The sequence below is a fragment of the Sycon ciliatum genome, chromosome 10, assembly GCF_964019385.1.
Source record: "Sycon ciliatum chromosome 10, ocSycCili1.1, whole genome shotgun sequence".
Taxonomy (NCBI): Eukaryota; Metazoa; Porifera; class Calcarea; order Leucosolenida; family Sycettidae; genus Sycon; species Sycon ciliatum.
Window position 1 is genome coordinate 2,051,060 of NC_088652.1, and position 14,225 is coordinate 2,065,284.

The 14,225-nt window shown below is 42.7% G+C and overlaps 1 long non-coding RNA gene across 1 annotated transcript; it reads left to right on the forward strand.

Moving 5' to 3' along the window:
* The first annotated feature begins 1,146 nt into the window (after positions 1-1,146).
* Positions 1,147-8,801, forward strand: LOC135826468 (uncharacterized). The gene is made up of 3 exons (XR_010555304.1): positions 1,147-1,303; positions 6,485-6,548; positions 8,625-8,801. It is a non-coding gene; the product is annotated as an uncharacterized LOC135826468 (long non-coding RNA).
* Positions 8,802-14,225: the final 5,424 nt, after the last annotated feature.

The following is a 14,225-nucleotide window of genomic DNA, read 5'->3' on the forward strand; positions in this document are numbered from 1 at the left end:
CCAAGTGCATTGCTAGAAGGAGCTCCATGCTTGAGTGCATTGTCTGGAACGCACTCCGCCATGCAATAACGCACAACTCACAAAGTCGCATTACTCGTAGCGATAAGATTACATGGGTTTCATGTACTCTTGCATGTAACACGACCCTGGCGTGGCGGGAACTTGACTCTGTTTCCCCTTGACCAATGCTCTTTGGCCTGCCACCACAGTTCGGCCAAATCTTTGTCGGGGCATTCTTCTTGTCCCATGGCCGGCTGCATGGTTTCCATAATAAATTGTCCAAAAACCAGCGTTTTACTGGAGTGTGTGGTTGTGTGTGAATACATGTACCAAGATGGCGTACATGTATACGCAGGTTTCTGCCCACAATTTAGTACAACGTCTAGTGATGTAGCTTCTTCACCGGATGCTGTGAAAGGCTAAACCGGTATGAACGCACTTTGACAATTTCCACCTTATTAGGCATCGCGCGCAATGCACACCTGACAAGGGTGTAGAGTGTACAGATCGTGGTACATGTACTTGTAGAACCGAACAGTGCCCAACGTAGATCTGCTAGTCTCCCGGTCTATTAGTACATTGTACATGCAAGAGTACATAACCCCCAGAGTGTGCAACTCCACTATGGGTGCTGTGTCTGCTGTCTCGACAGAATTTCAAGTTGACGTCATTTTGAAGATGCAATGCGCACTGTACACGGATTATCAGACGAATCCGGAACCTGTGGTTGACCGAAGCCGATCGATCCTGTACAAATTATTGCAAAGAAAAACGTGTGATGCGTTGACACCCGTACACATGTTGTAAATCACTGGTGCAAGGAGCATTGCGTCATATAATTATAATGACGTCAACTTGAAATTCTGTCGGGACAGCAGGGTATGTGGGAGTTGCACACTCTGGGGGGTCATGTACTCTTGGTTCATGTACATGTAGGTCACATACACACGCATGTACAGATACGTAGACCTACCAGTGGAGTGGGGTATACAATTGTAGTTGGTTCTCTGTGCAAAAGTGGCGCGGTCAAAGCTGTGCATAACATAGTAGTGACTGTGGCCTGCGCGACGCCCCCCAAATCTTTCCAGACGAACCATTCTAATTCCAACAACATTGATTCAAAGAAAGGAATGGTGCGGTCTTTCGGTGACACCGTTTAGAGCATCAGAGTTTGTGTATCCTCGCTACAGTGTCGATTCTTGTGCCAAGCTTTGTCTTTGGTGCCAAGCAGCGCCTGCAGTGACTGTGGAAGTTTCAGTGGTGGATACTATTACCTAGGCAGCGCATGAACATCAAGATGTCTGTAAGTCTACTTGTAAGTCTACTTGTCTTTGTACATACTAGTAGTAGTACTGTTCTTTCAATCAAATGAACCCCTCGATAGGCATATTGCCTTTGGGTCATTTCATAATAATACATTAATAGTCTTTAAAATAAGTAATTCAAGTACATGAACCGAAGCATACCATGCTTTGGCACTCTCTATAATAGTGAATTTCACAGGCAGAGGCGTGAGTCCCCGCGTGACCGTTCGCCTTTGCATGTCGGTAGGCATTCCTAATTAGGGCTTGGCGGATACTGCCGGCAGAAAAATTGGCAGAATTCGGTACCTTTTCTGGTAAGTTTCATGCATGTTTGGTATGTGGATAAAGAAATGGAGCAGAATTCGAGGAATTGCCCGCCATAAGGTTTGTATGGTTCTGCCAATTTCGGTGCAAAAAAAGCAGAATCTGCCACCTTTTCGAGCATTATCCGCCAAGGCCTATTCCTAATAGGTAACGATTTGTTGTTAAGCTTTTGCGTTCAATATTATATTTCAATTGAGTGTTCTTTTTTCCGAAATTGGGTTGTCTTTTTGCTTTGACTCTTACGTCATGGTGTTGTGAATAACACCGCTCTCAAGTAAATTTCAACAGCCAGTGCAATGCTGGGAATGTGCTTTGTGGGTCCGTTGTTATCAGGCTTATAATAGCTTATGCCTTTTCGGACTTCTAGTAGTAGTAGTATTCTTTTATTTATAATGGAGAAACCAAAATCCTTTTCTCCTACGAATAAAGTACAAAACTACGACAGGATCATACATGTCTATGTATATGTATCTATGAAAAGATTGGTATTCCAGAATGTTCACGCTTACATGTATATATGGGCCAAGAGCGCCGTGTGGAATGGTGGAGTGTTTCAAAAGCTATGTATAATGTACTACTGTTTAACTAACTTAGAAGCTGCGACTTCGGCGGTAATAGTCGGTAATAGTCATGAAGTTGGTTGCTCCAACGAGGAGCACACGCAGTCGTGAGGCAGCCAAGTGTCAAGTTCGGCAAGAAGCGTGTGGAGCAACCAACTTCATTACTGTTTAACTGTTTAAAAATAAAAATTAATAAATAAATAAATTTAACCTGAAGCAAATAACCCAACAAAACCATTTATTCGCTCATGCATAACCTTCCTAGGGGCTCCCGTAAGAAGACCATAGGTCTGTGGGAAACACCCTAGTAAAATAAAAGTTAATAATAATAACCAACCAGCACACTGATGTTGATCTACTGCCACTGCTGCTAACTTTTTTTCTTTTCTTCTTTTTTACTGGGAACACATCCCTACAAAGAAATATGTGGAGACAAACACAAAACAAGACACAGGGGATGTAGGGACGACGTGCAGATGTACAGGGAGGAACTCGACCGACGCGACCAGAGGTCTCGGCGTTAGCGTTGCAACCTGGCAAGAAAAAAAGGGGGTTGCATGGTCGTAGCTAGGCCTTGACGGATTATGCTAATAGTAGGGAGGTTCCGGAGTACGATTTTTCGTGCCAAAATCCGTAGAGGCGCTACGGATTTTTTATACGTCGTTTTCGAGCAGTAAAATGTTCCGGAGTACGGAACTTATGTGTTTGCCGTCATTGCCTAGGTTACGATCGCAAACACGTCACATTCCCGCGCTATGCCTTTTTATTTTGAAAATTTGTACCGAAATCAAAACTTCCCGCGGAAAACCCATGTTTCTCGTACCAAATTTGTACGCGAAACATCTTTCTGCACCCGATGACGCAAAATCTCCATACGAAACATAGTTCGTGTGAAAGCCAGTCCACACGGATTCTCCGTGCCGAAAAATCGTATGGAGCTCGCCTGGAAAAAATCCGTAGCGCCCACACGGATTTTGGCACGGAAAATCGTACCCCGGAACCTCTCTATTTTCGTGAAATTATGCTTTTCGCATTGCTGAAAAAATTGCAGAATTATGCTATTTTTATGCTAAAAGTTATCATATTATGCCGCATTATGCTCACATATGCTGCTAATTTAGAAAAGCGATCCTGTCAGCTTTTCTATTATTGTGTTCACATGGCAGAAAAAACGACACCGCTATGCTACGTAAGTTTCTACGTAAGGTGCTCGGTACTTCACTTAGGCTACGTAAGTTTCTACGTAAGGTGCTCGGAATTAGATCTACCAACGGGTGGTAGCCGCGTGCTGTGCACGTGCACGGCAGACATTGTCAGTGCAGTCCGTTTTCGGATGTGCATGCGCGAGTAACTTCCCTCTTTGGAACTGCTTCTTGCATGAGCTGTTTCGGATATTTCGTGTCCTGGCTTATTTCGCTTCGGCTCTGCTGAGACCTCTTTTCACGGAATATTACTCAATGACAGGTGAGTTGACCAGTTCCCTTTGATTCATTTGCTTGTGTTGACTCTTTCATTTACGAAAAGTGTGCTGATTTTAGGTGGAATACAATAAATAATGGAAAAGCTGACAGGATATCTTTTCTAAATTTAGCTTTTCTGCTGTCGAGGCCTCTTTTTACGGAATACTCAATGACAGGTGATCTCTGAGTTGACCAGTTTCCTTCGATTCATTTGCTTATGCTCACCCTTTCATTTACGGAAACGTGTGCTGATTTTATTCGGATTTAGATCCATTCGTATCTCTTTGCCCTTGCCAACAGTGTGCGAAGAACGCGAGTTCACCTTCTTGACGGTAAGGCTTACATTGTATGTTGCTGCTGAGGCTTAGATGTGTTGTCGAAATACTCATGTTCATTGTACATTGCCATTGGTACGTTACAAGTAAGGCACTGGTCATGATTGCTTCCGGCATTCCGTGCCCCGATCATAGGGTAGAATCTGAATTTTGCAGTGGCATAGCATCGTTGGCAGTTCCCAATCTGTAGGGGAAGGTTCAAGGACGCATTGAGTACTAGTATGCAAAATAAATTCGCATATCAGTGAAAATCTCCATTATGGAGGGGTTCATGCATTCAGTGACTTGTTTGCTTCATACGAAACAAGCCAATGGGTGCAGTCTCGTGAAAATCTCGTACCATTGGATTTGTTTACTCGAGCCTCGGCTGTTTGATTTGTGAGTACGAGTAGCGCCGAGATTGCACTGCCCCAAATAAAAGTGCGTGCCGGTAGAGCAAGAATTACGATCTGCAATCTGTTTGTTGTACCTGCAAGAATGTGCTGTACATGTATCGTATTTTCTCTGTTGTTGTTTCAGTTGCCGTCATGTTGCTAAAGAAAGGTTCAGTGACTCATTTGTTTCATAAAAGACGAGTCAATGGTTTGGTCTGGCTTAGAACCCTTCGCTGTAGAAGAAATCTATTCATGTCTCTATTGGAGAAATAATTGTATTAACACAAACTCACAGAGCAAATGCCATCGGTCCCTTGATGTTCGTCCTAAAGAGGTTTGACTGGATATCATTCATACTTCCCCGAACTCGTGTAACATTTTACTATTATGGAGTGCCTTGTTTATCTCTCAGTACCTAAAACCATATATCCTTGCCCCTTATATCCTCAGGATCAGTGTAGTTGTTGGAACGAGGTGTCGGACTCAGCGATGTATTTGTTTACATTTTAATGCATGTTTATTGTTCCTACTTTGCTGTGTTGTTTTAGACAATCGTGGACACTTTGAAGTCACTGAACTGCTTCCAAAAGTTTTATCGACATCAACAGGATTACGATTTCACTACAATATGATGCCGGATGACCTTATCACGACAACCCATGACTACAATTATAAACACTGAATCAACAATAACATCTGCGGCACACACCTGGTTACAATTCTCAAGTAAATGTGATTTAGGGTGTGGACATCTGAATTTTCTGAAAGACAAGACAATTTTATGACAGTCATGAAATTCTGCAACATCCACAGAATGACTTGCGTAAAAAAAGTATCACCGCCACTACCCATATGATTCCCCTGCAGAAGAACATGAATACATGTACATGTATGTAAGACTAGTTCCATTTTCTGCAAGAAAAGGCTTGCACATCAATGCGTATAATACGGTATTGAATTTGATATGATACACATAGGGGCTCCCGTAAGAAGAACATAGGTCTGTGGGAAACACCCTAGTACAATAAATAAAATAATAATAACATGCAGAGGCGCTACATGTAGGCCATCATTATGGCATTCCATTGGTTACACAATTATATCCTTTAGCCAAAAAAACAAAAGAAATTATAGCAATAAAAACTGCTTTATGGCAGTTTTCTAAAAAAAGTTATTGTGTTCTAGTCCATGGACCTCGTCTAAAAAGTAAGAAATTAACGAAATGTGATAGCCGAAAATTAAAATTTCACACAAAACCTCACAATAATCACACACAGGATGCGAGACGACCTTTTCCCCTCGTGGTCCTCTTTCATATGCAAGCATGTTGGCGCAGTACATGTACTTGTACAAGTACAAGTGTCGGAATAAACAAGTGTTGAAAGCCGTACTATTACTGTAGATCTTCAAGTGTCGTGATTATTGTGAGGTTTTGTGTGAAATTTTAATTTTCGGCTATCACATTTCGTTAATTTCTTACTTTTTAGACGAGGTCCATGGACTAGAACACAATAACTTTTTTTAGAAAACTGCCATAAAGCAGTTTTTATTGCTATAATGTATTATGTATATGATGGTTCTGTGCAAAATAGCCGAAGAATTTTTTTGGAGAGGGCGTTGTACTGTAGTAGCAGAAGTTCAACGGGGTCAACGCACCGTCCGACCTAGCTACGACCGTCACTGATTGTAGTGGACTGGACATGTTATCAAGGGAGTCGTACACCTACGACTTCCTGGTGCATCTACTGTCTTGTAGAACATGTACAACTGTATGGAATTTGATGCGAACAGGCGGATTATTCCAATTTTATGCGATTCGTATGCAATTCGCCTCGATTTATGCGATTATTCGATTTTGGTAGGAATTATGCGAAAAATTATGCTAGCATAATCCGTCAAGGCCTAGTCGTAGCAAAAATAATAATTTGGCACGGTTTGTTGTTGTGGTGTTAGGTTGTGTTCGTTCGTCTTCCTTGTTGCTGTTATTGTTCTTGCTCTTGTGCGGATCTCTGTTAATATGGTTGCTGCTTCTGCCGCCGCCGCCCGCCTGTGGTTTTCTTTGTTACCTCATCACCACATCTGCTTCTCTGTTGCCGATATCCTTACTTTATCCCGGCATGCTCTCAGGCGATTCATTACCAGCTAAGTGTTCCCTTTCTTCTACTAGCGTTGACAACCAATCTGTGTGAAGGTAAGCGATCGGTGAATAATAATATTTTCAGAAATATTATTCGAAACTCGGGTATCGAGCCAAAAATAAATGTAGAAAAGAAAAGGGACATATGGAAACGAGTTAAGTACATGAAACTCTCCACCACTGTAACCAGATAATATATACAGTCAGAAAGTGCAACAACTAGGCACAAAACTGACAAAGTAGTGAGACTGTATATAATATCTAGTTACAGTGGTGGAGAGCTACTCTTAACTCGTTTCCATAATGTCCTTTTTCTTTTCTACATATAGAAATATTATTGTTGACGTTAGCGTGGAGAAAGGGGTAACTATGTCATGTTTAAAAAAATGTCTGAATATCAATATCTTGGACTATTTTTCACTATTAAAGAATGCCAATGGATGCAATTTTGGTCATTCGGACTATTTGAGTGGCCTGCTCAGAGTGTACTCGCCGATTGTTCGTCTGACCGCAATAGAAGCAGCTCGTTTTTAATGCAAAAAGGGTTTACAAGGTGAGAGCCCCTTGAGCGAGTGATCCTTAACCTACCTTTTTGAAAGCAAACGTAGGATAATCCTGATTGAGTGGACTCGTATGGAGAGTCATGGATACATGTATAGAAAAGAAGAAGAAAAATAACTGGTGGTGTTATTGCATTCCCAACTCATCGCAACCACGCGCTGGTGGTGTTAGTGGAAATTATCACTCCCTTAGTATTGACTCCCATAGATTTTTGCCATACCTATGGAGTCAAATATCCCTGCATATTTCACTTCTTAGGGCTATATTGACTGCTTATAATTTGACTGCTTATGACTTCCGCAGTCGAACGGTGCCTAGTGCAGCATGGTCTGCGTCACTGTATGAGTAGGTGATGGTGCAACGGTTGTGCAATCATAAAACCGGGATTCATGAGGTCATCGTTCTGGAATTTGAAATACGGACTGTTTGTCGTGATAAATCTAATATTGACTTCGTACTTGGTCAGTATAGGAAATAAAAACCTCGTAAAAGACCTCGGCTTCGCCTCAGTCTTTTACTCGCCTTCTATTTCATATATTGACCTCGTACTCAGTCAATATTGGATACTTATAGAGCAACTTACAGTTCCTTGGTCCATTTTCTTTCTATGACTCGTGTTAAGCCTTTGTTGCATATTTTGTGTTTTACCAAAACTAGGCTAAGTTGTCGGTTCAGCGTACAGATAAAACATAAAGGAATAGGGGAGATGTACAGGGGAAAGTCTGTTAAGATACGGCGGTAGGAGGAATCGGAAAGGTCGGTTGCTCTCAGTGCTGCATGCACGCTCCTCGGCTTTGCCCGGCGACTGGACTTCACTTGGCTGACCCACACCTTTCATTCACAGAACAAAAGACGACCATCTAACCTTTGTCTCGGAAAACGACTACAAAAAAAAACAGCCACTAATTACTCAATATACCATGTTTCGGGGAATTGCATGCACGCTCACAAAATCTGTGCCCACAATTGATTTTTCCTTCCCTTGCCTGTGATCATCGTCATGCACCATCACTAGTGGGAAAATAGGCCCTCGCACAAATGATCTCATCGACGCATTGATGTTTGTTTGCTTAGCTTTATTTTACTTCACCAGAAGCACAGGCAAAATCTGCCTTCTCACTGAGCGTATTGCCACAGTTCTCGCAAAATGATGAAGATCGAGTGATAATGATAAGAAAAGGAGGAAGAGGAAAATACAATTATGAACACAGCACAAAGAGAAACGGGAAACAAATCAATGAGGGAGTACTGTACTACAAGTAATGGATTTGAATTTGATGACGTCTTTCATAAAAATGATGCACATTGATCTTGGGATTCTCCAACACCATTTTCAGCCAATATCATAGTGCTTGCATAAATATGAAAAATGGCATAGGCTGGCAAAGGTCTTTTCACGAAACTATCATATTCTAGCTAGTTGGGTGCAAAATGTGCTTTTGCTCTTCCCAATCTTAAATGAATACATTGATGTCGGTAAGTTAGCTTGTCTCCCCGAAATTATCCCTTTACTGCTGATGAATTGTCTGACACGTGCAGTTCTTGTGTCGATGCACCGCATGTTTTTAGCCCAATTTACAATGTCACTGACCTCCGATTACCAGACGAATGCCAACCATACGCGTGAGCCGCATAGACATGCAACTGATCCCTACACACTGCTAGAGAACTCCACAGCACCACTGCACATCGCCAATGTCTATTGCCAGGTCCAGGCATACGCGTTCTACTACAACAGGGCCGGCATTCCACTGACCTACGGCGAGTCAATTTGGTTCTTCAATGGAATCCGCATCACGAATGGCAGCCATGGTTTTACCGTCATCACTGACACTGTAGACGGCGGCGCCGTTTTGAATGGAGAGTACCGCACCGGCAGTAAACTGGTATGGCCATCACGTATCACCTCAGACCTAACTGGGAACTATACGTGTGCAATGGGTAGGGTATCCCGAACTTTCCGAATACGTGTTAAAGGTCAGCTGAAGCTAAATTCTACTGCTTTTCTTGTCATGAAGTTGATTGTTCCAACTAGGAACACACGCTTCTTCCTAGTTGGAGCAATCAACTTCATGACTATTACCGCCGAAGTCGCAACTTCTAAGTTTGCTTTTCTTGTGTTAAAAATTCTTGCACGTTCCAACTTACTTCAAAGAGAAGTACAAGTATCCTGCGTGTAATTGTTGTACCTTGCAAACGTTTCCAATTAGACTTTTGATCCTCTCTTTTATTCTATCTTTAAAGTATTCTTGATTCAGAAAAGAAAAGGACATATGGATACGAGTTAAGAGTAACTCTCTCTCTCTCTCTCTCTCTCTCTCTCTCTCTTAACTCTCCAAGAGTAATATTTATTTATGGCTCAACATCCGAGTTTCAAATATTCTTGATTCTTTTATGATTTGTTTCTTTTGCATGTTGATAAGAAGAAAGAAACGGTAGAGTGTCAACTGATCAAAATAGGCATCAGTGGCTGATGTTTGCACTCTAGCCAGCATAAAACGGTGAACTTTGTGAAGGGGGGGGGGGGGGGGGCTGGAATATTTAGCAAGTTTGAATGGCAGTGAGATTTGAGAGCCCCGAAAATGACTCTGGTTCAGATTTCACTGAGCACAGCTGTGGTCTGTTGTGCAGCTCGCTATGCTGACAATGACGACGTCTTCTAATGTCGTAGTTTTTTGCTTCTTGCGAGATCCGAGCAAATCAGTGTCGCTTTTGAATTGTCTGAAAGTTGCTCAAACGCGCAGCGTGATACTGCCACACTGTGTTTCACCTGTCTGCATGCACGTCTTCGTCTTGTACAACGCAACGCTTAGTGTAATTCATGGTAAGAGAAGGAGGTGCATGCATGTCTTCGTCGTGTACAACGCAACGCTTAGTGTGATTCATGGTAAGAGAAGGAGGTGCATGCATGTCTTCGTCGTGTACAACGCAACGCTTAGTGTGATTCATTGTAAGAGAAGGAGGTGCATGCAGTATCTCTTCAGATTAGTACCTTCATCCATACGACCGTGGTCTTGCCGCCCTGACATTTTAATTGTAATGACCACTGAGTATTCGCCCTTGTGCCTTCATCAAGATACAAAATGGAAATAAGGCTGGCTCAGTTGTAGCATACATTATTTCAAGCACAACAACAATGGCGTTAAGAACAATTGTGTGAGCTTCGCAGTTGATTCTCCTACTTTCTCTTTCTCTCTCTCTCCGTCTCCCTCCCCCCTATCTTTCTTTTTGTCTGTGTTACACGCATAACTTTTAACAATCCTGAGGTCATCTGACCATACGGTAGTCCACACTTCGTCTCCTGCAATGAAGATGCATGCTAGTGCAAACAGTAGCAATCGGTACTGTACCAGTTACATGTACTTGCTCGAGTGGTGGTCGATGGGTCACGTGACTGCAGGCGCGCAGCTACATGTACATGCACATGTACATTGTATGACGTCACCATGCTACCGTTCTGCGTCTGTACGTTCCCGTGTTCTTCATTCTTTGCTTTGTTCTCACAGTTCCCGCAATGGTCGTCTATACCACACCGCCCCAAGTGGTAAAAGAGGGCAGTGCTGTCAGCTTGGACTGCCGGTACAGGGGAGATGAGCCAATGACAACAACCTGGTTCTTCAAGGGCACGCAGGTGGCAGCATTTGTTTCGCCGCAACCCAACTCACTGAGCATAGGAGCATCGTCGCTGGCAGAGTCTGGTAACTACACGTGTACCGTGAGCAATGCAATCAGGAACGACACTAGGACAATCCAGCTCACCGTCACGCGTACGTTACTGACATTATGTCTTCAGTTACCATGTCTGTGTTACCAGGATAATATTATTGTTATGACCCTCAGTTTAGGCCCATGCGCTTTAAAAATATTAATTCGGTATTATGCGAGCTTTTGCCATAATTATGACATTTGTTGAAGGTCGATTGGTCTCATAATGAATTATACATGCACTAACGCCTATGACACCCTCAGAATTTCCCACCTTGCTCCCCCTTATGTTCTGGCTGCCCGTTTTGGATCCATCAGTTGCCTGATGATCGTAGTAATACGTGAAACTCAGAGTTGTAGCAAAGCTTCCAAACTCTCTCTTGTGTACATGCACTTAAGTACATGTATGTGTATGGGCGCACGTGCTTTTACTTCAAAGTAGTTGTATTACCAGTGTGGAAATCGGAAATTGCACATTAATTACTGTAAATATCGTATATTATGGTAGCTTCCGCGCGAGCAGGCAGGCATAGTGGGATGGTCTAAGACCATGATTGAGAAACAGAGGGTACCAGGTTCAAGTCCTGCTTGGAAACGGAAGGATTTTTTCCAGCCGTGCTGCGACCCACAGTTAATTGGGAACTCGTGGCCTGGCACGAGGGAAACATGGATGCAGTGAATGGGATTTCGGTCTTTGACCACTTTGTGGTGGGTCTGATCTACTCACCTCCCACCGTTTAGGAGCTGCATCTGCGCCTTGATCCAAGAGGGTGGTGGCGTTCCTGCGGATGCGGAAAACTGGGCCTTTGGCCGAGTCTCACGCGAACCGTGAAATTTTTTTTTCCGCGCGGGGTTGGGTTCGCTTATAAGCCCATACGCGTATAGATGAATGTGCGCTTATAACCGGATATAAACACATGAGCTTTGTGCACATCACCACGTATACTACACAAAGACTACGTTCCACGTTCAAGATGGACATATCGACGTTTACACTACACAAAGACTACGTTCCACGTCCAAGATGGACATATTGACGTATACTACACAAAGACTACGTTCCACGTCCAAGATGGACATATCGACGTTTATACTACACAAAGACTACGTTCCACGTCCAAGATGGACATATTGCCGTTTACACTACACAAAGACTACGTTCCACGTCCAAGATGGACATATTGACGTATACTACACAAAGACTACGTTCCACGTCCAAGATGGACATATTGACGTTTATACTACACAAAGACTACGTTCCACGTCCAAGATGGACATATTGCCGTTTACACTACACAAAGACTACGTTCCACGTCCAAGATGGACATATTTGACGTTTATACTACATTATCACCTGGCCCTGGCACTAACTTTCCATTCATGGTCTGGAATCTGAGACAGAAAAACATGTGTGTCTTTAGTGCAGAGATCAGTGCCGCCCAAATACAGAAAGAGCATTGGAGACTGCGATCTCTCACTTCCTGTTCTCATTGTGCATTTCTCACTCGTTTTGTTTTCGCTTTCTGGCAGGCCTCCGATGCACTGATGATCCGTTTCTCTGTGGCCTCAACACCCAGTGTGTGCCATCTGAGCATAGCTATCGATGCGAGTGTTCGCTCCCTTCCTACACGCTGCCTGGTACCCCTGCTATTCCCGGAAGGCAGGGACGTCCAAGTGAATGCCGGAACTCATGTAAGAATTCTGACTAAGGACGTAGGCGTTTTATTCTATATTTCCACGATGGCCTATGGTCAATAGGGAAGATAATAAATTATTTATTATCAGTCTACAATCATACAAAATCAACCTAGCAAACGAAGTTGTTGTTGCTGTCCATTTTGCTACTCTTTCTTTTTCCCTCCCCTTATTTTTGGAAACGATAATTTACTTTTGTTCTTCTTTTATTATTTATCGCCGGGGTTGGCAATCACCCACTCATTGGCCGGTGTTTCCACCGATTCTTGAGATGTTGTAATAAAATTAATATAAATATAAACGATTAATCATTGACCAACATATTTTGTGAAAATATTATCCTGTAAAAGAATAGGAATGTAAACAATATACCTGTGAAAACACAACCTTTAATGCTACTAACACAACCTGTGACTACAATAATCATGAGATCAACCCCAAAACATTTCTTGCAGTTTACTTTCGTAGAGTTTGTAACTTTGTGTTCCTCAACACAACTTGCAGCTTTCTTCAAAAATATCCTCAACCTTGGTTCTGTCCTAGATCGTGTATACATACATTCATTGTTTCGTCTCATCATTGTGGAGCAGCTTATGCGAAGGCTAGCCAAGCTTGCTTGGCGATGCCAACGCGGAAAAGCCTATAATAATAATAATAATAATAAACGATTAATAGTATATGTGAAGCGGACATTACGAAATGATGAATGAGAATACATGTATCAAAATTGTTCCAAATCGATTTTCTTGAGACTATCATCAGGGAAAAATCGTCTCACAATAGAGGCTATACGGAGAAACAAACTACTTATAGGTCTATGGGATAGTGGGAAGTATACAAGGTGCATACAAGGTGAGGTATAAGGTGAGGTGCGATTTTTCCCTGATGATAGCCTCAAGAAAATCGATTAGGAACATCAATTTTGATACATGTATTCTCATTCATCATTTCGTAATGTCCGCTTCACTTATACCGGTACTATTAATCGCCTTAATAAAGGTATTGTCTCCTCGTCGCCTATTCATAAATATAAACATTACTTTTTTTAAAGTAAGGAAGCCTACGAATCTCGGAGGGGTGGGGTTACAAATTACTTACAATGGCTTGTAGTATGAGCTCCATTCTGAACACATATTCCTGGTGCATGCACGATCTATTCTTTGACATTAACCCTTTACCCTTTCCCAACATACTGCTATACATGTATATGCGCACTGGTTTAAGATTGACTCTTAATTGTTTCAAACTTAGTATCGCAAGTTGGATAAAGGCATGTGGCGTCTAAACAAACTCTTGTAAACCACGGCTCATTTCTGCAGTCATACAATTGATGTGTGTGCAATTGTGCCCTCACGGTTGGCGCATTCACACAATTTTTTTAATTTTTTACTAGAGCCACGTAAACCCGTCATGTGTGAGCCATGAATAAGGGGAGTGGTGGCGTGGTCTGGGATGCTCTGCCGACCTTGGGTCTCGGCTTCATCACAACCAGGCGCGCCAATAGCAGAGAGAGAAAGAGAGAGAGAGAGAGAGAGAGAGAGAGAGAGAGAGAGAGAGAGATAGAGAGAGAGAGAGAGAGAGAGAGAGAGAGAGAGAGAGAGAGAGAGAGAGAGAGAGAGAGAGAGAGAGAGAGGGAGAGAGAGAGAGAGAGAGAGAGAGAGAGAGAGAGAGAGAGAGAGAGAGAGAGAGAGAGAGAGAGAGAGAGGGAGAGAGAGAGAGAGAGAGAGAGAGAGAGAGAGAGAGAGAGGGGAAATAGAAATAGAACCATAT